Below are 22,950 nucleotides of genomic sequence, written 5' to 3'. Positions count from 1 at the left end.
TTTGAGCATTACTTTACTAGCGTGTGAGATGAGTGCAATTGTGCAGTAGTTTGAGCATTCTTTGGTGTTGCCTTTTTTTGGGACTGGAATGAAAACGGACGTTTTCCAGTCCTGTGGCCACTGCTGGTTTTCCAAATTTGCTGGCATATTGAGTGCAGCACTTTCACAGCATCATCTTTCAGGATTTGAAATAGCTCAACTGGAATTCCATCGCCTCCACTAGCTTTGTTCGTAGTGATGCTTCCTAAGGCCCACTTGACTTCACATTCCAGGATGTCTGGCTCTAGGTGAGTGATCACACCATCGTGATTATCTGAGTCGTAAGGATTTTTTTTGTATATTTCTTCTGTGTATTCTTGCCACCTCTTCTTAATATCTTCTGCTTCTGTTAGATCCATACCATTTCTGTCCTTTATTGAGCCCATCTTTGCATGAAATGTTCCCTTGGTATTTCTAAGTTTCTTGAAGAGATCTCTAGTCTTTCCCATTCTATTGTTTTCCTCTATTGCTTTGCGCTGATCACTGAGGAAGGCTTTCTTATCTCTCTTTGCTATTCTTCGGAACTCTGCTCTCTTAGTTACTTTCAAATATGCAATAGTTTTATTAACTATAGTCACCATACTTTGCTTCTTTATGACTTACTTATTTTTTAACTAGAATTCTGTGCTTTTGATCTCTTTCAACTCATTTTGCCTCACCCTGCCTCTGGGGGTGGGGATTTTTTGCTGGTGTTTTTTAGATTCCACATATAAGTGAGACCATGGTCCTTATCTTTTCCTGTATGACTTAGTTCACTTAGCGTAATGCTATCAAGTTCCATGCAAGTAGTCACAAATGGCACGATATCCTTCTTTTTAGGGATGAATAATATTCCATTGAGTGTGTGTGTATGTGTGTATATGTGTGCGTGTGTGTGTGAGTGTGTGTATTTACAAAACACATCTTCTTTATCCACTCATCTGCCAGTGGACACTTATGTTGTCTCGACATCTCGGCTATTGTAAATAGTGCTGCAGTGAACATGGGGGTGTGTATATCTTTTTGAGTTAGCGGTTTCATTTTCTTTGGATAAATACCTAGAAGTGGAATTGCTGGATCACTATTCTTCTTTTCACCGTCTGAAATAACCCTGTTGATATAATGTTTACTTGTTTATTGTCTTTCTCCTTCTAAAATATAAACTCAATGAGCTAAACCTTAATACATTATTCACTGCTGCATCTTCAACATTTAGAGGTGTGCCTAGAATTTAATAGCTGCTAAAAATATTACCTTGTATCAGTGGATGAATGAACTAACCAAAAAGAGGTTCCTCTTCCTTGCAGATCAGAATGTACCAGGTTATAAAATTCAGGCACTGACTGGAGAGAGTAGGGAGGATGATGGCAGTTATGTCAGAATTCCCCATGTTTGGTTCAACTCAATTCAGTCCTGCACATATTTCTTGAATTCCTATTATGGGCCAGGCAGTGAACTTCATAGTCAGGATTCAGCAAAGAAAAATCAAAGTCCTACCCTCCTCTCACTTAGAGCCTGGCAAGGGAGATAGACACTTCATAGCAATTATAGAAGTAGTTGAATAGCTTTTACTTTGGACCAGGTAGAATTCTAAGCACTTTCATGAGTTACCTCATTTAATCCTCACCATAGCTCTTTATGTTAGGAGCAATGATGATACCCAAAGAAGAAAGCAGGTATTTTTATCTGTCTACTGACTTCTTAGCACCATGTACAATGCCTGGCATATATAGATGCTGGACAAATAGGATCAGTAATACATGTGTGTTTTTAAAGGGGAGGATGGTATTTGAGAGCCAGTAGGAAATGGACTTAACCCTGTCTGAGGAATTAAGAAACCTCTCTCTGATGTGATATTTAAGGACTTGATGAATGAATAGGAATTTGTTCTGCTTTGACTTGAGAGTAAAAACCTGGGCAAACTTAGCCTGACTGATCTTAAATAAGCTAATTTCCTCTCTTACCTAGCCCTGCCCAGAATTTAATTTTCTTAGCAAAATGAAAGACCATGATAATGGAACTTTCCCAAAGGAGGTTGTAAAAACATGCTAAAAGAGACTGATCAGGGTAGCTTTCCCATAGGAGTTGGGCTTCAGTGAGAGAAGGCGACAGAACTGGCACTGATGGGAATAGATTGCTTAGAGACCCTGAGCTCCACTGACCCCAAGGCAAAATTTCCAGTTGGGACTTTGCAGGACAAAGTTGCTTGTTGAGCTCCCATGAGTTCAGTTTAAAGGGAGCTTGGAACAGCCTGATCCATAGTACAGCACTCAACAGTCGCCCAATTAATTATTTTTTTCTTTTTTTTTTTTGGCCATTTGATGTCGGAACCTGGCATTTGGAAGTCATCTGGGGCATTTGTTGTCCCTGGGCCAGACTCTAGGCCCTTCTCGCATGGCATCTAAAATGGGTCACCTTTATCTTTCCCTCCTCCTAGGCTTCTCATTTCCCTTTCTCTCTGCTCATGGGCCCTCCCTTCAGGCACCTCTGCCACTGCCTTGGAGCCTCCCTTTGCCATAGAAAGATTCCATCCTCTCCTGGCAGCTGTGCTCTGATCTGTGATGACATGAGGCACATCAGAGTCTAGTTGAACTTATGGAATAAATGACTGCTAACTCTTTATTTTCTGGGTTTCCAGTAAGATCATTTCCTTTTAATGGGAACCTTTCATAAATAATACCTAATGCAAATTATGGACCTCTTTATGGGCAAATACCATATTATCATCATTCCTCATACTAGGTTGCTGACCACACTTGGACAAAATATCAGAGATGGAAGCCAGTCTGTCCTTTGCCAGTGGACTAGACACTCAGAATGTAAAGATCAACATGGTAGGTTGACCAAAACTGCCTGGCACTGGGTGGCCTTGGATGACCCTGGATAAACCTGTGTGGCTCTAGGTGACTCTTGATGGCACTGGGTGATCTTGAGTAATGTGAGGTGACCCTGGGAGATTCTGGGTGAACTTGAGTGGCTTGGGTGATCCTGAATGACCTTGAAGAAAAGCATGGATCTTTAACGTTGACCTTTGGGGCTCCATAATCCCAAATAAACTTTTCAGAACCTCTACCTGCTGTCACCTCTATATGCTGTATATGATAGTTTATTAGTTCTTTTTTCTGGAAAACATACTCCATTAGAGCAAGGATGATGTCTTATATCCTGTATCTCCATCACTCAGTCTGATGGCTGATATAAAGTCGAGTAGAACTAATTGTTGGGCAAAAGTGGTATGACAAATAATTTATGAGAATGATGCTTGAAAAACTTGCGCTGTTACCCTGACCCTTCAAGTCAAGGCATGAAATGAAATACCTTACTCCAGAGGTTCTCAAATTTTAAGAATCATATGGACTGCTAAATACTCCTTGCCTATCCTCAGAGAGTCTGAATCAATAGGCTTGAGAGCTACTGTGATCTTCACAAGACCATCAAGTGATTGTGATGCAGAAACACTGGATCTCCTGGTTTGGCGGGGCATGGGATCAGGGTCTGTTTGTCTTTGGATCAGTTATTATATCCTCTCAGCCTGTTTTTTCTTCCATAAAATGGAGTTGTTCAGAGAATCAAAGAGAGAAAGACACAAAAGCACATTGAATAGTTCAAACAGTGCAGTACAAACCACTCACCTGGGAATCACCTATCCGAGGAAATTTCAAATCTGGTTTTCCTGTTCCTTGCCTATTCTGCAGATGGGTAGGTAGGGTCCATAGGCCTGGCACTAAATCAGTCATTTTAAACTGGGACTGGAGAAGACATTTATAGCTGAGGTTATGAGGTACTGACTGGTTGCGAGCTCCTTGTGTCCAGTGAATGTTCATTCTTTACTTAGTTCTTTAAGGATAATTATGGGCAGCACCATCAGTGAGTATTTTTTCACCCAGGAAGTATTTATTGAAGGTCTACCAGTGACTCTGAAGGTATTTACTAAATGCCTACTGTGTATACCTAAGACTGAAATATGCAAAGTTGAAGCATGTCTCTTCATGCATTCCATAATCTCTTTTCTTAAATAATATATTCCAGCTTTATGATGGACTCAAATTCACTTCATTTGTGGAGGGAACTCCACAAAAATTATAAAATATCTTTCAGAAGCTTTCTCCCATATATGTGGATCATTCACTCATTCATTAGCTTATTCATTCAACTAATACTGATTGAGTACCTACTTCATTCAGGCAATGGGTGAGGCACTAAGAGTACAAAGATGAATTAGACATTGATATCTCCCCTGAGAAGTTTACAGTTTCATTGTTTAGATAAGATAGGTAAGTAAATGCCATAAGATACTGTGATTAAGGGCTGATATTACTGTTATAGACAATAGCAATTAAACTTATGAAGCACTTACAAAATTCTAGGCACTGTGTTTAACCCTTCTATAAGCCTTCCTATTTAGCCCTCATGCTATCCTGTAACATTCTATTATTATTCTATTACTATCCTTATTAGCTCTGTAATGAGACTTGCTATTGTTGTTGTTTAGTTGCTCAGTCGTGTCTGACTCCATGGACTACAGTACACCAGGCTTCCCTGTCCCTCTCTATCTCCCACAGTTTGCTCAAACTCATGTCCATTGAGTCAATGATGCCATCCAACCATCTCATCCTGTGTCACCCCCTTCTCCTCCTGCCCTTAATCTTTCCCAGCAACAGGGTCCATTCCAATGAGTCAGCTCTTCACATCAGGTGGCCAAAGTACTGGAGCTTCAGCTTCAGCATCAGTCCTTCCAATGAATATTCAGGGTTAATTTCCATCAGGATTGACTGGTTGGATCTCCTTGCCATCTAAGAGACTCTCAAGAGTCTTAGAGATGTTAAGTATGTTGCCCAGGATCACATAGTAAGTCAATATAAAAGACTGGCTTAAACCCAAGTGGTGTAATGGCAGCACCACTCTCTTAACCACACCCACTCTTTCATTACTCTGACAGTGTGTGTGGCCGTAGGAGCTCAGAGAAAGCTGGCGAGAACAGTAAGAACAGCCTTGGCAGTGACAGTTTGGCAAGTGTCTATAATAAACAGGGTGCATCACATGCTTATCATCTCCTTTCATTCAAGAAAGTGGGAGGAAAACCTTGTTGTTCCCATTTTATAGACGCAGAAACTGAGGCTAACAAGTGTTAAAGCTGTGTTTATATCTTCCCAGCCAATAAGTGACTGCACTGGGATTCAAACTCAGGTCAGGTTGGTCCCAAAGCCTCCTTCCATTTGACTCATTACTGATCAGGGATTAGATGTTCTGTATTTATCAGGAAGATGCCTCCAGATTTGCTCATCTGTTGTGGGTTTGAGATTATCTACACAACTAATCCATACCATTTAGGCATTGTCTAAACAGCACCTTATTTGGGATGGCCCAACCTTGCCAGGTCTCTAGGTCTAAGAAGTGATCGATAACATGATTATCAAAGAGTTAATGTTCCATCCCCAGCAGTAGTTTGTCATCATGTTGCAGTGGTCCAGAAACCAGGGGGAGAGCATGTTGGTGGAAGAGCGAACTTACGTCCTGGCCTGCACTGACTCTATAATTACTTACAGCTCTAAGTCTTTGCTCTTGTGGGCAGACCAGCACATTTCTCCAATGCTAAATTAAGTATTTTCATACAGAGGAGAGCCCATAAAGGCTCAAAAATTATCCTATCAGATTTCAAGGCAAACTTTTATATTAAATCTTATTTTTAAAATTTTCACTCAGGGGAATACTGGTTTTCCTTTATGGGCCATTTAAATCATTTCCTGTGCCTCTGAATTCAGCACAGAAAATATTCCCCTGTTTCTCTTAATCCTACTCAATAGTGTATTTGACGGAACTTATAAATCCCAAACTGATGATGTCTTGTGCTTACCTTCCAGCAGTAAGATTTCCAAAATTATTACTATTTCCTGGGTCGTAACCAAACCAACTCCCAAATCTAAATCATTTGTATTTGGCAATTGTTCCTTTCCTTTAATATTCTCTCTCTGTCTCTGCAATCTCAGTGAGAGTTTTGGTAAAGTTGTGTAATCCTTGCATCAACTTTCTCATTCCAGATTTTCATATGCCATCAGAGCACACGGGTTGGTGAAAGGCCATTTCCCCTGGGTTTAGCCTCTATTCTTGTGTTGTGGCTTTAAATTTGTACAGCAAATAACTCAGAACCAAGTTACTGCCTGGCGTGAGTGCTGGCAGGAAAAAACAGCCGTAGTGGAGCACAGAATCTGTCTGTGTTAGCCCTCTGTCACCAACTACTCAACCCAGCTTTTGGCTTCACCTAAATGATAAATGGTCCTATTGTCTGGGTTTCGTATTAAAAAAACTAGAACTCAATCTAGATTAAGCAAGGACAGAGACCCATTTCATTGCAATGTACTTTAATATTCCTGAGACCCATGGCTTTACGGGTGGTTCCTTTTAACAGTCATCTCTCTCCAGGGCGGAACACTATGCTGTCTTTGTTTCATCTGATCTTTCAGCTAAATAAGAGATGGTCACTTATCCTCACGCCTCCCATATCCTGCTGGATTTCTCTTGCTAAGAGAAACTGACCACACGGGAAAAGAGAGAGATTTCAGGCAGGGCATTTCAGCGTGTGTTTACAGGCAAGACTGACTTACTCAGCAAATCCTGCTTGGAGGAGCTGCAGCCAATGAAGAGGCTATATCGTGGCTTGCTTAGGGGCTTCTGAGTTTGAGCTGCATGCAGAAATGTAAGGCAGTGCTCCCTGGCGCTGATGGCAACATGGGACCCAGCTTCAGTTATTCCTCAGGCTCCCCAGCTCTGCAACACGGGGAGAGAGCCTCCATAAACATGTGGGTGATGTAGCCAGCTTTAAAGGCCGAGAGAATCCTGATGGATTCAGGAGACTGTTTTTTTATTTAGATTTTTTTTCTTTTGCCTTCTTTTTTGGAAGATGAAATGCTTCTCTCGTTACCTGCCTTACATCTTCAGACCTCCGAACACCATCCTCTCTTCCAGCTGCCACACGGAAGGTACAGACCAGAGAGGGAGAGTGTCTGGGTGGGTGGGAAAAAGTGGGCTGGTGTCTGACTTCCCACAGGCTCTACCGAGACTGCCTTCTGCAGCTCCTAGAAGACTCTCGTGCCTGGCAAGAGCGTCTATCTCACAGACTCAGATCTGCTTCTAAAATCAGTCTGTTTTCTATGAGGAAAGTCTTTTCTGAAGAGCAGGATAACAATTGCAAAGGTGGTCTCAGCACTGATGCAGCTGAGTAGAAAATAATTTAGAAATGTTTTGCCAATTCTCCTTGTTCTCTTTCACATGCAAACAAGTAACTGGAACTAACGTTAAGGGGAAAACAAATTGCTGTAGGTGCCGCCACATACATTTATTCAAGCTCTCTTGTTTTGTCACTGTCCTTTTAATAACTTGGTGTATGCCCAAGAAAGCAATTAGCAAAATAGAATGGGCTTATTACTGTATGATGGTGGAGCATCGGTTGGTTGTTGGGTTGATTTGCTCAGAGTCTGTACTTGGGGTCAGGGCAGGAAGATCACAGCCGAGTTTCAGTGCTTGCTGGCAATGTGGTCTGTGGGGTCCTAAGTTGATGCCTTAAGGCAAGGGTGAGCTGAGTCTTGTACAAACAGTTCCTGGTCCTTTGGGGGACCTTCTCTGCACCCTCTAACCTAGCGTGCTATGCCTACGTGAGGGGGACTTTCTACATGCACGTGTGCAATGCCTTGTAAACATACTGGCCATTCCCGTCAACTAAGCACTGCAGCTTTCAACATTTCTAGAGTCAGTAGCTGGTCTTGCATCTTCTCTGTGTGATTTGCCTGTTTCTTTTGATCTGATACATCCTAGGAAAAGAGCAATTTCAAGAAAAGTCAGTGTTTTCAGCTGTTTTCAGCTGTAGGTGTTGTCCTACAAGCAGTCCTTGATAGAGGGTTAAGGTTGGTGAGGAACAACTCTGCCTCAGGTCTAGACACACTCTTCTGGAAGTGAGCCGGTGAGCAGCCTGTTCTGAAAACCCATCCTCGTTTCTCATCCTCACAGGAAGAGCCTTGGACTAGGGGCTGTGTATTTAAAATAAGAGAAGTGTGTATTATATACCATAAAGATGCTTTTTAATCAGTATTCCCAGGAAATGGGAGTAGAAGTTTGGAACTGAAATTGAGGGTAGTATTTTCCATAGGCATTGATAATTCATAGATTTTTGGTTTTAATTTGGATATTTACTTTAAAATGTTATTGGTGGCTAAAGGAGATGGCTCACTAAGAAGTCTTTCTTCCCTCATAGAAAGGTAGCAAGTCCCTATATATACTAGGGATAGACAAAGAGTAGCGTGGATAGAAATCTCCATGAGGGGAACTTTCCAAACACAGAAGACTTAAACTCATATAGGAAGCTGCCTCAGTGATTTCTGATTGGTGCCCTGCCTCTCCTCCCAGCTTAAACTTTGAGAACTCCAACACTTTGTCTATTCAGTTGCTGTTTTGTTTATGAATCAGACTAAAGACCATACCTTGGGCAGACAGACCACCACCACCATGAGAACTTTCTTGAACTGTTTTTTGTATCAAATTTAACTGATTAGTTCCATCCAAATGGAAACCTCATTTTATTCATGTCAAAGCAAACAATCTCTGAATCACCAGCTATCATCAGATTTAAGTGTGTGTGTGGGGGTGGGGAGAAAGACTATAAATTTCTTGTAAACCTATTAAAGATGATGGTCAAAGGGAATAGCCTCTGCCAAACATTAAAATCATGGATAAGGCTCTGGGGCAGAGTAGAAAAGGCAGGAGTTAAATATCAAGAGGCCAAAGCCAAGTCCCTTAATTGCTTTATGCCCAGTTTCATCTCTAGAATGGAAATAAAGAGACCCACTTCCAGGATATTGGACTTGCCAGGTAGATCAGTGGTAAAGAATCCACCTGCCAATTCAGGAGACATGGGTTCAATCCCTGGATTGGTAAGATCCCCTGGAGAAAGAAATGGCAACCCGCTCCAATATTCTCATTTTAGCAATCCCATGGACAGAGGAGCCTGGCAGGCTGTAGTCCCCAGGGTTGCAAGAGTTGGACACAACTTAGCAACTAAACAACAACAGCTACCAGGATGTTAAAAATTAAGTGTGATAATTAAAGTTCTTCATAAAACTTACTACATTATAAATGCCCTCCATTTTTTAGTCCTACACCCTATGTGCCATCTTAGATATTCAAGTCTCTGTTATACTCTCTTAAGCAATAAAGTGGTTTCCCCCAAAGCATCATAGTGTCACTAGAAACTTGTTACACTTATTTAGAGTTTGAGGAGAAAAAGATGTCAGAATGAATCTGAGTTTATGTTTCTACATTGTTAGCAATCCTGTTACTCTATAGTCTATTCTGACTGGGAACATTTATTTAATTGAAAAAGACAGTAATGATTAACTTGTGTCTATCCCTGTGAAAGTCAAATAAATCCACACGGTCCAGACAATCCCCTTAAGAGTAATTCTAGAACAACGTTAAGAGCATTAACAATTCCTGGGCTGCTTCAGGGATGGAACCATCCTACTGAGACGACTAGTATCATCCTCCCAGCTTTGCCTTGACTTTGTTCTCTCAACATAGGAATATCCCAGGCACTGAATCCTAGCTCTACCACTTGCCAACTGGATGATGTTGGGTAGTTCCTTTACCTCTCTTAGCCTGTAGTTTAGTTGCTAAGACATGTCTGGCTCTTTTGCAACCCCATGGACTGCAGCCTGCCAAGCTTCTCTGTCCATGGGATTTCCCAGGCAACAATACTGGAGTGGGTTGCCATTTCCTTCTCCAGGGGATCTTCCCGACCCAGGGATCAAGCCTGCATCTCCTGTGTTGGCAGGCAGGTTCTTTACCACTGAGCCCCCAGGAAGGGCTTTCTCTTATCCTAAGTTCCCTCGTTTGTAAAACATGCAAAGAAATACATTCAGAATGCCATACACAGTGTGATGATAATGGTAACCAGCCTGGACTTCTGTTTACTGCATCCAAGGCATTCCCTAAACACATTATATATAGCAACACATTGTAGATAGGGTAAATCTATAATATGTAGTCAATAAATATTAGTTCCTTTTTCCTTCACTTTCTCATTCTCATCCCTCAAGTCTGTTTCTTCATCCATCATATAGAGAGTTGGTCCATATATTGCAGTCAAAATTCTTTTTTGAAACATGATTCCACCCCACCACCTCAAACACAGACACACTTGCACTTAACCTGTCGATGACCTCCCCAGGCCTTTAGGTCCTGCATATTCTGACTCCTGCCTGACTTTCCTGAGTGACCCCAAACATGCCTTCTTGTCGGCTCTCCAGCCATAAGCTGTCTGTCTCCATATTCTCCCTCTGACCACAGATTTGGGGGATGGTTCTCTCTCCCCTCTGCCCCATTCTTTAATTCAAGCTGTCGATTCTCAACTGAAGCTGAGAAGCCATCCTTGACCCTCAGCTGATCTTCCCTCTTTTTTAAAGAATGTATTTACTTATTTGGCTCTGCTGGGTGTTAGTGGCAGCATGTGGGATCCTCGATCATCTCTGAAGCATGTGGGATCTCTGTTGTGGTAGGCAAACTCTTAGTTACAGTGTGCGGGATCTAGTTCCCTGACCAGGGACTGTACCCAGGCCCCCTGCATTGGGAGTGCGGAGTCTTAGCCACTGGACCGCCAGAGAAGTCTCTGATCATAGCTCTTAAAGAACTGGGTTTCTTTCCTTCAGAGCACCTATCCTAGCTTACCATTATGAATAGACTGATACAACTGATTTGTTAGTATCTGTTTCTTACTGGATTGAAAGCGTCAAGAGCAAGACTCTTATGTAATTCTGCTCTGTTTTAACCTCATCACTAGAACAATACCAAGTACATAATAGGTACTCAATTTTTATTGAAGAAGATTACAAATACCAATACTGTTGTACTGCTAAGTCACTTCAGTCGTGTCCAACTCTGTGCGACCCCATACACGGCAGCCCACCAAGCTCCCCCGTCCCTGGGATTCTCCAGGCAAGAACACTGGAGTGGGTTGCCATTTCCTTCTCCAATGCATGAAAGTGAAAAGTGAAAGTGAAGTCGCTCAGTCGTATCCGACTCTTAGCAACCCCATGGACTGTAGCCCACCAGGCTCCTCCATCCATGGGATTTTCCAGGCAAGAGTACTGGAGTGGGGTGCCATTGCCTTCTCCTACTGTTGTACAGGTAAATCTTAAAAACATGTGGACAATATTCTGCAAAACATTACCTTTTATGTGAATGCTGGATTGGGGAGCTTCCAGCATTGCTGGATTGGGGAGTTGTTGGTGGCCGTATTTGAGGGATCAGCTTTTATTACCATATTCTAGTAATACTGTAACTTGAAATAAGAAGACACATCCAGAAAAAAAGGGCAACTAAATAGTGCTGATACAAGAGTACAGGTAGGGTTTTGAGAAGGCAACTGGATGGCATTCCCTTCTCTGTGAATCCATCAAGTGAGCACATAACTCCCTCCTGCCAATAGAGAAGGATTCATACAGCAGAATGGCTTCAGGAGCAGAGGAACAAAATTCCAATCACAATCAAAAGGAAATCATTCCAGATGGGACAGAGGGGCCTAGGAGAACCACAGAATGAGAGAGCCAGGAAGGTATGAGGAACCTTGCCTAATATTCTCCAATGGACCTGATCTGGTACCTGACATGAAGAGCTTTTATTTGGATTATCTTACAAATTTGATGCAGATGCTTTCTTTATCCAAAGGGTGATATGCTGAGCCAGAGATGGTATCCTTTCCCTGAGTTGCCTGGTCATCATTTCATGCTGCAAACCCCATCCATCCTTTAAAACTCGGTTTGAGTCATATCTTTCTAGGAAGACTTCCTCAACAAGTCTGAAGACAGAAGTGTTTTTATGAGTCACATAAACCACAATAACAACGAGAAGAGGAAATGAGAGAGAAACGGCCATAGCACCACAAAGCCTGTGGATCTTTGGCTGTGTGCTGGGGGCCATGGCTGTATAATTGCATTGGCCCCTCACACAACCTCTTGTGTCAGACGCCATCATCTCCATTTTACAGATAAGGACACTGACGCTCACCACCTTGCCCAGAGCCTTAGTTAGGAAAGTGGCAGAGCCAAGACTCAGGTCCAAACAATCTGAATCAAAACTTGGTGCTCTTCAGGGAACTCTGCTCAATGTTATGTGGCAGCCTGAATGGGAAGGGAGTTTGTGGGGAGCAGGGCAATGGATATAGGTATATGTATGGTTGAGTCACTCTGCTGAGTACCTGAAGCTGTCACAGCATTGTTAATCGATTATGAAAGGATCAGTTGCTCAGTTGTGTCCGATTCTTTGTGACCCCACAAACTGTAGCCTAGCAGGCTCCTCATTCCATGGAATTCTCCAGGCAAGAATATTGGAGTGGGTTACCATTCCCTTCTCCAGGGGATCTTCCTGACCCAAGGATCAAACCCAGTTCTCCCGCATTGGCAGGCAAATTCTTTACAATCTGAGCCACCAGGCAAGCTATTTGGCTATACTTCAATCCAAAATAAAAAGTTTAAATAATAGTAATAAAACCCTAGTAGGAGAAGGAAATGGCAACCCACTCCAGTGTTCTTGCCTGGAGAATCCCAGGGACGGGGGAGCCTGGTGGGCTGCTGTTTGTGGGGTTGCACAGAGTCAGACACGACTGAAGCGACTTAGCAGCAGCAGCAGCAGCCATATATCACATGGGATTGTGTGGGTCTGGTGACTCTTTGGTCTCTTTCTCTAGGCAGTTTGATCCTTGAAGGCTGGTAGTTAATAAATTACTGTTGAACAAGACAAAATAAAAACTCAGCGCTCTTGCCCCTTACATTGCGTATTTCCTCCTGAAGATCTGTATGAGAATAGCCTTCAGGCTATATTGAAACAGTCCAAGTCTGCATCTATCTCCTGGTGGCCAGGAGCAGCTTGGGCACAGGAACCCTGCCCTAATTGTCCTTGGTCTCTGCAACCTGGTCAGTACAGAGCTGGACTCAGTAGATGCTCAAGAAATCCTTCTAGAATGAAGGACTGAATGACAGAGTGAGTGAATAAACTTATCTGTCTTCTTTTAATAATGCTCTTTCAAGATGAGGAAGGTTCTTTTCTCTTTTTGACTTTTTAAAAATTGGAGTATACTTGCTTTCCAATGTTATGTTAGTTTCTGCTATACAATGAGGTGAATCAGCTGTATGTATGCATATATCCCCTCACTCTTGGACATCCCACCCATCCCCGCATCCCACCACTCTAGGCCATTACAGAGCACCGAGCTGAGCTCCCTGTTCTGCAAAGTTCTTGCAGCAGAATATCTTCCAATGATACCCAAAAGCAGGACTGCTGGAAGTACACACACACACACACACACACACACACACACTCACAGGAAAAATACACATTTTTTTCAAACTCTTTACTTTTAGAAGTAAACCAAGCAGTGTTCTCTACTTTCTAGGCACAGTTCCACTGTGTGTGTATATGGATGTAGGTACAGTTACCTGTATGTATTCCTCACAACAATCCTATGAAGTAGGTACAGTTACTATCCCTGTGTGTTAAACATGGGGAAACCAGAGCACAGAGAAGTTAGGTATCTTGTCCAAGGTCACACAGCTATTAAGTGCAAGAGCTAGGATTAGAATCCACGCAGTTCAGTTCCAAAGTACCTGCCAAGAAAGGATTTTGCTCTGTTTTGTGCCTTTTTACATGTTTATAGAATTCTTACATGTATTTGGAATTCTTGTCTCAGCCCCTTTCATGTATTTAGAACCAACCCACTCTTTGGGTCCACATCAAATCTGCTTCCACCTACAGCGTTCCCCGACTACTCATTTTCTCATTGTTACAAACACGTAACTACATTGAAAATCTTTCCCAAGTGCACATTGTGATTCTCTGTAACACAGAAATAATATTCCACCACATGAAGGGGTTATTATAAGGATTAAGTGAGACAAAACCTTACATTGTTTGACTCTGCTTTGCATTTCAAGTTTGTTTTCCATTTTTACGTGCAGCAGATGAACGGTCCCTGCTTTCATCTACAGCCGGTCCTCCCCTGTGTGAATCCCACCCCTGACCCCCACTCAAGCCCCTCACTCCTGCACTCAGCCCCTCTCCCTCTGCTTTCACCAAGTCTTTCCTCTCTACAGGATCCCATGGAGCAGTCCACAGACATGCTGTAAATCATCTCACTTAAAGTAATCATCTCCTGATCCTGTATCCCCCTCAGCTGCTGCCTCATTCCCCACTCCTCTTTCCAGAAAAAAAAAAAAAAAAGCCTTGAAAGGGTCCTCCACATGGTCACCGTGTCTTTCCCTCCAGTTTGCTCTTTCCATCCCGCCACCGAAACAGCTCTCGTGAGGGTCACCAGTGACCCTCTCATTCATGAATCCTGTCATCCTCTGCTGCAGCTCGCACTAGTTTTGGCCCACGCAGTCGCTGCTTCCTTCTTGAGAGAGTTTCTTGTCTTGGCCTCAAGGCCACACTTTCTCTCTGTTTCCCTCTCCCTCACTGGCTAGTCCTTCTCTGACTCCCCAGCTAGTTCCTCATCATCTTCCCGACCTATAAATATTGGTGCCCAGGGCTCAGTCTTCTTCTTAATCTATACTTGCTCCTAGGTGATCTCATGGTCTGAAATCTCTTCTATTCAGTTTATATTTCTAGCTCCAACTTCTCCCTAAAATACAGATTTGTATATCTATCTGCCTACCTAGTATTTCCACTCAGATGCACAACAGAGATCTCAAAACAGAACTCCTGATTTCCTCTCAAGAAAAACCTCTTTGTCCAGCATTTTTCTTCAGCTCACTAAATAAGAGTTTCGTTCTTCTAGTTACTCAAGTCAAGCACTTTGAAATTGTCTTTTATTTCCTTCTGTCTCATATCCTTCTAATTCTACAATAAATCCTCGGACTTAAACTCCTAAAACTTACCCAGAATCCGAACACATCTTATTATGTCCATCACCCAAATGTTTCTTTATCAGAAGCATTTATTGGCCTTCCTGTCTAAAATAGGGACTTCCTGGGTAGCTCAAATGGTAAAGAATCTGCCTGCAATGTGAGAGATCTGGGTTCAATCCCTGGGTTAGGAAGATCCCTGGGAGAAGGACATGGCAACCCATTCCACTCTTCTTGCCTGGAGAATTCCATGGACAGAGGAGCCTGATTGGCTCCCGTCCATGGAGTCACAAAGAGTCAGACACGTTAATAGCAGCATTATTTACAGTTGCCAAGATATGGAATAAATCTAAGCATCCATCAACAGATCAGTGGATAAAGATGTGGTACGTATATACACAATTGAATACTACTCAGCCATAAAAAGGAGTGAAATCTTGTTATTTGCAACAACATGAATGAACTTGGAGGGTATTATGCTAAGTGAAATAAGTCAGACAGAGAAAGATAAATATTGTATGATATCAGGACATACGTAGAATCCAAAAAAAAAAAAATACAACCAAGTAGTGAAAATATAAAAGAAACAGACTCACAGGTATAGAGAACAAACTAGTGATTATCAGTGGGGAGAGGAAAGAGGGCAGGGGCAAGATAGGGGTATAAGATTAAGAGGTACAAGCTATTGTGTATAAAATAAGCTACAAGGATATATTGTACAATACACCGTGCTGTGCTTAGTCGCTCAGTTGTGTCCAAATCTTAGCAACACCATGGATGTAGCCCACCATGCTCCTCTGTCCATGGGAATTTTCCAGGCAATAATATGTGAGTGGGTTGCCATACTGTCCTCCAGGGTATCTTCCCAACCCAGGGATCAAACCCAGGTCTCCCACATTGCAGGCAGAGTCTTTACTGTCTGAACCACTAGGGAAGCCCAATATTTTATAATAGCTACAAATGGAGTATAATCTTTAAAAGTTGTGAATCACCATATTGTCTACCTGTAACGTTTGTGCATCAACTGTACTTCAATAAAAAAAAAGAAAAATAAGATTACAATATAGCCAAATGGAAAAAAAAAATTCTCTCACACACACATATACACAAATACATATTCCCTCAGTTACTTGTACCCTGCTTTATTTTTCCTCCATGGCACTTACCTTGACCTGACATGTTATATATCCATTCATTTATTTATTTGTCACCAGTCTTTCTGTGCTCTAGAATATAAACTACATGAAAGCAGAGACGTTCTCTGTTTTGTTCGTTTCTATGTCTCCAGTACTTAGAACAGTTTCTAGCACATAGCAAGCATGGCAAAGATGCTTATTGATTGAATGAATATGAATCACCATTTATATGAAATTTTAGTGATTAAGTAGAAAAAGTGAGATCTGAAGCCAGATGAACCTGAGTTCCAATCTCAGATTGATAATTACTTGCTGTGACCTTCAGTTACTTACCTGATATATTTCCTTTTCTAATAATATGTCAAAGTATTATCATGAAGGTGAAAAAAATTATTGATAACACCCCTAGCATAAGGCCTGTGAACATTCAGGGACTTGGACTTATTATTTTTTTGTATCCCCACTGTGTTTACCACGGCTGTTACATAGAGCCATTAAGGTTCCATGTTGATTGAATTTTTTGCCTATCTGCATAGCTAGCATTGATTGTGGGTTTGTTATGTGCCAGACCTTGCATTAAATACTTATAGTTACTTCCTCCCATAAATCTCACAAAAACATCACAAGTATTGATGAATGTTATCACTTTACAGATAAGGGAACGAGGCATTGAATTGTATAGTAGTACTTACTCAAAAACCACACAGCTAATATGTGGTAGATGAGGGTTCACATCCAAAGTGCTTGACTCCAGCATCCAGGCTCTTAGCTGCTCCCTACTACTGCCTACAATATTCAGGCATTGTTCTCAGCACATGGAAACTGAAGAAATAGAAAAGATTCATTCCTCTTTTAAGAAACTAGGGTCCACCAGGAGAAAGGCACGGGCACTCAGCTCTAACAGTATGTTTTAACCCTGGCCGTGTATGAGAATCAGCTGTGGAAGGGCACAGGGCTGTCTCCGCCCCATTCTCCATGGAAATTGGCCCCAGGAATCCTGGTTTTTTAAGATCCCTCAGGTGAATCTTAGGAGTAATCAGAGGCTAGAAGCTGAGTCTGTGATAAGCAGCAGCCATGACTGACGAATATCTTCAGAGCTCCAGGAAAGAGCTCTGGGAGAAAGGGATTGATCAGTTGTGGATCCCTTTGAAATGACAGACTAAAATCCTGCTGCTGACAAGAGGTTGCTTTTGGTCAAGATGTCTGGCAGAGAAGTGCCTGTCCTGAAAAGATTCAAGGTCAGTGTTGTCCTCTTAAACATTCAGTGAACCTCTATTGTGCATTTGTCTGCTTCACAGTAGCTATGAATTTGCTTCCTGATGTTTTATTCAAGTACTGGCTAAACTATCTACCTAATATAGAGAAAATCACTCAAGTTTTGTTATCTATCAAAAGGGGGATAAAAATGATTCACATACCAAATGTGCATTTGTTCAGCAAATGTGATCATTCATACAAAGCGAGTAGTGTGTTTCCAGGTGCAAATGGAGAGTTAGCTGTTGTTTTTATTAATGTGATTCATATTAGGGAAGCGCCTGGAAATCAACTCCTGCCCTGTGCATTTTGACATGATGTGGTGGTGGAAAATATTCCGGCCCAGCAGTCTGGACTGGGTTCAAGTTCTCTTCTGACATTGGTGTCGCGGGAAAACGGCTAATCCTCCTGTGCCTCGTCAAACAATGATATAGCATCAGTAAAACTTGGTGGTATTGGTGTGAAATTGAGGGGTGCTTTGTGAAGTACTTGTCTTGAATCTTTGACTATTAAATCATCTTTCTGGGAGTGGTAACCCTATTTCAGGAATTTCTAATAAAAATCCATAAGGAATTCAACAGCGGGTAAGAAACAGGAAGGACAGAAAAAAATGTTTAAGTAGAAGCCAATAAGGCTCCAGGTACTCTGCATGTATTACTATCACCTGGAGATAATCCTGCCTGATGGTATCCACACTTTGCAGGTGAAGATACTGATGGAGGACCGATGAGATGAAATACTGGGTTGACCAAAAAGTTTGTGTTCAGGTTTTTCCATGACAGCTTACAGAAAAATTCAAACGGACTTTCTGGCCAACCCAATATTTAGTTGGAAAGACTTTGGCTTTGGAATATGATAAACCAGAGTTCCAAACATGACTTCAAGTTATGTATCCTCTGAGTGTCTGTTTTTTCTACTGTGAAATGGAAGTAAATGATGCCTCCTTTTCATATTTATTATAAGGCTAAAGACATTGAACGGCATGTGCCTGGTCACTGCTTAATATACTGTCTCTGCACTTGCTGTGATGGAATGTTTGTCCAGGTCTCACCAGTGAGTCTGGTTGCAGATCCTGAATTCCTTGCATTTCATCCCACTCCCATCAAAGAACTTCCATTTTTTTTCTTTCTTTGATTCTTTCAACCTCCATCACCTTTCCTGGTGCTTGCCTGTAATATACATTGGTCAGTGTTGTTCTGAATTGTGTTTCTGAATTCATTATTTGTCTCTGGTAGTTGTGCCTCAAGGCAGTGCCTACATTTTGACTCAATTTTAGAAATCTAATAGAGAAATCAACAGTGGTGAAATCATCGTTATTAGAGTCTGGCCCATTAGTTTTCTGAGTCATTGTTTCTTCACTGGCAGACTGAGCTGGGAGGAGAGATAGGCTGAGATGGCCAAGGGCTTTGCCTTTGCAAGTGTCTATAACAGCCCAGTCAGTAAGAAAAGCAAAGAGGAGGCAAAATAATTCAAAGATGTGCATGAAAGCCCTATCTGAATCATATACATGGGAATGTCACTTAACTTGAATATGTTTGGAGCAAATTCATTAGTCAGGGAACCTTCTTGCAAGAGAAGTTATTAATGTATTTATTCACTTATTTTAAAAATACAAAGAACATCTCCATTCTTAATGTCAAATATTGGCTAGGCAGTGGGTTCCCTGGTGGTAAAAATAGATATGGCTCAAACCCTGTTGGAAGAAAAACGAATCAGATGAACATAAATTGTGGCAAACGCTGCAATGCAGAGGACATGGAGTCAGGACAAGGCCTCAGAGGGGGTTGTAATGCACAGGGTGATCAGGATGCTTTCCTTGGAGAAGTGTCAGAGCTGAGATCTGGCGAATGAGTAAAACTTAAGGAGGCAGGATAAGAGAGAGAATCTTCCATGAAAGATCTTGTCACCAGAGGGTCATGGTGAACGTGAGGTCCTGAAGGAAGGCCAGTGAGGCTGGAGCACAGAGGCCAAGAAGGAGTTCGGAGGAGATTAAGGCTATGGATGCTATGACCCTATGTGTCTCTGTGGTGTGGCTGATGGAACTGGTCTTGATCCAAAGACCAACTGGAAATTATGAAAGTATATGAACTTGGGGAAGGAAGCCTGACCATATGTGTAGCATAAAAGACTCTTCTGACTGCTGTGACAATAGAGTAGAGAGGCTAAGAGGGTCTGGACATATTTTAAAAAGTTGGCCGCTCAGATGTGTGGTTGCTTTCCTAGAAGCAGTCCTTATTGTTGCAGTGTAGTAGACTTGTATTGATAGATAGTTCTTTGTACTCCCCAAATTCCTAAAGGTGCGTTTGTGTATTATTAAAACAGTCTTACAAACACAGAAACCTGGCTATTGTCTTGACATTCAGACAAGGAAATTGTTATTCTAGATGAGCAATGGCAGGAACACACCAGGCTGTGTTTTGAAGAGGCAGTAAACACTATGAGCATTGAAAAATAAGAGTGTGTTCACTCTTCCAGATACAGCACTTGCAAAGCACAATATTTAGAGAGAAAGGCTGTCTTAGGATAAAACCATTAAAAATGTCGTCATATCTTGTTTGTTCGACAAGAAATAGCTGCTACATCCAAGCCTCTGGAGAGAATGGTACATATGCTCAGCTGTGTATCTTTATTTATAAACAGCAAGGTGGCCCTCTCAGGGGACTGCTGGCCAAAGGTCACTCTTTTAGGAGCAAAGGTTAGGAAGCCATGTCCTACCTTAATTATAAACTCATCCTCTCATAGACCTGTAACCCAGATAGCATGTCTAAGCATGCAATGGGAGGCCAAAACATCCTGCAGGAGCCAAGCAGGTAGCAATTACCAGAAATACATGATACTGGCAACATGTTGTGTGTACAGTATGTTCCAGCCCTGACTAAAGGCAACACAAGTTAGATAGACGCCACCCCCCCCACCCAAAAAAAAAAAAAAAAAACTACTGAGAAAGGAAAGCAAATCCAACCCATGCTCCCTTTAGGCCACCTGTTTCCATCCCACAGAAAAACGTTATAGAATTTTCATTTGGGAGATGACCTCTGATTCAGGCACCTTTGCAGTGTCCGTGAACCACCTCACAAAATTCCTGGTAAGATAGTGGTTAAGAGCTAGCTTTCCGCCCAAGTAGGCCATTCAACTTCAGGACAGTGCTGACCATGCCTCCATCTTTAAGTCACGCTGAAATCTATTTCTTAGAACCATCAAGACAATTCTACATGTGCACAAAAATGCTTTGCATTCCCCTCTACAAGTTAAAGATCGTCATTCCCTCTTACTGGAATGTTCTCCCAACCCTACAATCCTTTCTCTCACTTCTTTTAAGGCTTTGTACAGATCTCATCCTTCAAATAGGCCTTCCTGCCTACCTTCTCTGAAAGGACACACCTCCCTAGCACTTAACCTTGGTTTTACATCATGTATTTTCTCACTGCTTCACATGTTAGATGTTTGCATTTGTTTATCATTGTTTCCCCTCGCTAGACCATAAACTCTATGAGAGAGCGGGTACTTTGAGCCTTTGCTGCCCACTGTACCTGGCACATAGAACGTGTTTTTGTGCTCAGTCACTAAGTCAGGTCCAGCTTTTTGTGACTTCATGGACTGTAGCCCACCAGGCTCCTCTGTCCATGGAATTCTCCAGCCAAGAATACTGAAGTGGGTTGCTGTTTCCTTCTCCAGGGGATCTTCCCAACCCAGTTTCCTGCACTGGCAGGTGGATTCTTTAGCACTAAGTCACCTGAGAAGCCCATACTTAGCACATAGCAGGTGAGATAAATGTTGGTGGAAAAACATGATGAATCTTCATGGCTGGCAGCAAGAGTAGGCAAGTGGAGTGACCTGTGTTATGTTTGCCTTTCTTCTTCTAGGACAGTGGTCCCCAAAGGCTAGCCCACATAAGATTAGAGTGCTTGGTTTAAAATGCAGATTTGGGGGCTCCCACACTCTCTGCTGAAATTCTGAATCAGTGAAGCCAGAGTGGAGCGCAAGAACTTCCATTTTTAAGCTCCACTCTAGCATCTGTTGAGGAAGGAACCCCAAGTGCAGTAATTCAAGAGGCACTGTCCTAGGTTAACAGAGAGGAAAGAAAATAAAAGCAACACGGCTAAATGTTGCATGGTTTCCTTCCTCCCTCCCTCCATATCTAGCCCAAGATGTGGAAACTGTAGAGACAGCGTCAGAGAGCAGTATTGCTCAAGAGAAGGGGGTTAGGTGAACCCATTTGTTAACACCCTGATTCTAAATCTCACTTGGGAGATGGCATGATTGCAGACCTGCCAAAGATGGGTGCACTTGGATGAACTTAGAAGCAAAGGGTTAACAATCATTTCCTCCCCTACCTGAACACAGAGTATTTTTTCTGAATGGCTGCTGCAGCCTGTGAGTGGGGCAGGGCATCACCTTGGTTTGGACAATTTGCATCAAACTGGATGCATAGCCAGAGCTGGAAGAGACAAGGCAACCATGTTCAGAGCCCCGCCCTCCACCATGCAGAGATGAAGTGAACCATCCAAGAGCACACAGCTAATTAGTGTCTGGGGCTTCCCAGGTGGCTCAGCAGTAAAGAATCTGCCTGCCAATGCAAGAGATGTGGGTTTGGTCCCTGGGTCGGGAAGATCCCTTGGAGTAGGAAACAGCAACCCATTCCAGTATCCTGGCCTGGGAGATCCCATGGACAGAGGAGCCTGGCAGGCTATAGTCCATGGGGTTGTAAAGAGTTGGACATGATTTAGCAACTAAACAGCAACAACAATTAGTATCACAGGGAGAAGAGAGAAAGTCGCTCAGTCGTGTCTAACTCTTTGCGACCTCTTGGACTATATGATCCACGGAATTCTCCAGGCCAGAATACTGAAGTGAGTAGCCTTTCCCTTCTCCAGGAGATCTTCCAAACCCAGGGATCGAACCCAGGTTTCCTGCATTGCAGGCAGATTCCCACAGCTGGGGCTGAAAGACAGCCCATGGTTTCACTGCAGTGTTTCGGCCTCAGTACTCCTTTGTTATTGGTTTGACAGTTCCTGACAATCCTGTGGATACCTTAGGATGATAGGCTGGCCTGAGTAGAGACTCTGTGTGGAAGAGAGGCAGGGAAAGCCCTCCAGGGTACCCTGTAAAGACTTTCCTTCCTTTCCCACAGCAGGCTTGGGTCCTGATAAGCCCTCAAGAGAGAACCAGTTTTGAGGCAATTTTAAATAACTGAGTGAGGTATATGTAATGATATTATTATTTTACAGGTTTTTTTAAATAAAAGGAAGCTTATTTTTCTTTGAAATTGGCCCTATATACACACAGAATCAGCTGAAAAGACTATTATCTGGTATTAAACTTTCGGGAATTTTCTTGTAAGTGCTATCTTCCCTGCTTTGTGTACCTAATAACGTGTCTTGGACCAGAGTATGGAACACCAGTTTCTCCATAATCACACCTCTCCAGTGCCACTAAGCGATGGGCTGAACTTGATGGTGTAGAGCTCAGGGCTGGGGCTTTGGGGCAGTCAGATATTGCCCAAATTCTGCTCCAACATCTCCTGCTCCAATCTCAGACATGCCACTGTGCCAACCTGCATTTTTCTCTTCCCTGTCTAACTGCCTGATGTGAAGCTTGCTGTGCATGCTGGGAACAGCCTCTTTCAAATTCACTTCATTTGCACTCATTTCCAGTCTTCT

General features: G+C 42.5%; 1 protein-coding gene across 25 annotated transcripts in view; it reads left to right on the top strand.

The window, feature by feature from the left end:
- PPP2R2B (protein phosphatase 2 regulatory subunit Bbeta) overlaps positions 1-22,950 on the top strand; it is a 705,283-nt gene that overhangs the window by 224,232 nt on the left and 458,101 nt on the right. For 2 of the 25 annotated variants that reach the window (XM_055557542.1, XM_055557521.1), the window contains exon 1: positions 17,076-17,274. The exons of 20 other annotated variants lie outside the window; for them this stretch is intronic. The gene's annotated coding sequence lies outside the window, so the exon portion shown is untranslated. Of the gene's footprint in view, positions 1-17,075; positions 17,275-22,950 lie in introns of those variants that run through there. 3 more of the 25 variants (XM_055557568.1, XM_055557574.1, XM_055557593.1) reach the window with 2 other exon arrangements.

The sequence above is a fragment of the Bubalus kerabau genome, chromosome 1 (genome assembly GCF_029407905.1).
Source record: "Bubalus kerabau isolate K-KA32 ecotype Philippines breed swamp buffalo chromosome 1, PCC_UOA_SB_1v2, whole genome shotgun sequence".
NCBI lineage: Eukaryota > Metazoa > Chordata > Mammalia > Artiodactyla > Bovidae > Bubalus > Bubalus kerabau.
Note: the sequence above shows the minus strand (reverse complement) of the source record. Positions and strands in the feature narration are given on the sequence as shown.